Genomic DNA, 1,254 nt, shown 5'->3' on the forward strand with positions numbered 1-1,254 from the left:
GATGTCCAGCTATAATGGTTGTTTTTTAAAATCAATATCTTTAGATATAGTGATATACTCTTAAAGGAAAACTCGATAAGATGAATTCCCGTAATGATAGAAGAAATTACGAGAAGAGAGAGAAAAGAAGAAGAAGGGCAGGAATCTAGGGGATGGGTCCAATGGAAGAGGGGCAGGGTTTGCCACCTAAACCACCAACATGTATCATGTCAATTACTATTACTATCAACCTCTTTCCCATTATCCCCTTTTTTTTGCATCATCATCTCTCAACCTCCATTGTTTCTGTGAGCCTGAAAACAATCAAAACTCATGACCCCTCTTCTCTTTAATTTTATTATTTTCTATTCTATTCTATTCTATACTATTATTACCCCACCAGAGAGCTGGTGTTGTTTGTCTTCATGCCACATTAGCCACTATATCCATATGTAATATGCTTATGCTTCCTTCCAAAATAGCCTCTGCCACACTACATGTTCATCCTCTATTCTATACACCTTATAAATATGCCATAAATATTCCCTTTACCTCCTCCTTTCCTCAACTTTCAACCCAACAGAATTAGATAGCCACTGCTTTTTCTCAATTAGTTCCCTTAGAAAAATAAATTAGTCTTACACTGCTGAAAAATAAATTAAACTGCAAGGTGTATATATATAACGGGAGATTCATAAATTTAATATTTCAAATTTTTTGGTCAAGATATATAAGGTCTGATTTAATAATTTATTAGTGGTTTTTATTTTATTTAAAATTAATCTATTCGTTTCCTAGCCCCTAATAATTAAGGTGATGAGTTCCCTGTCTATAAACTAAGATTCTGAATGACATACTAATCTATAGAAATAATATTAATGCACCTAGTATAAACTACACTCTTATGGGTCAATATAGTAAATAGTTGGTCGAGTTATTAATTTTGTTGTTTATTTAAATAAGTGCCAGAAATTTGAGTCTTTGTTTTGACGGACTGAAGAATACTACGAAAAATGAAAGAAGTAAGTAGCTTTGACTTGTCAATGTTTGAGCTTAACCATTTCACCAGAAGTTATTTTTCTTTGGTTATGCATACGATGATATGAATGAAACATAGGGACCAAGAAGGGTTTCAGACCCTTTAGGTTAGTTTGTGGCTTGGATTATGTTACAAGCGAAGGCACATTTTGATAACAAATTCAAGACTTTGGCCATATGAGAAAAGGACAGAGAAATAAAGGAAATAGGAAATTACTCCCCTCTTTCACGCTGCAA

Source organism: Arachis ipaensis, chromosome B05, assembly GCF_000816755.2.
Source record: "Arachis ipaensis cultivar K30076 chromosome B05, Araip1.1, whole genome shotgun sequence".
In the NCBI taxonomy this organism is placed as follows: Eukaryota; Viridiplantae; Streptophyta; class Magnoliopsida; order Fabales; family Fabaceae; genus Arachis; species Arachis ipaensis.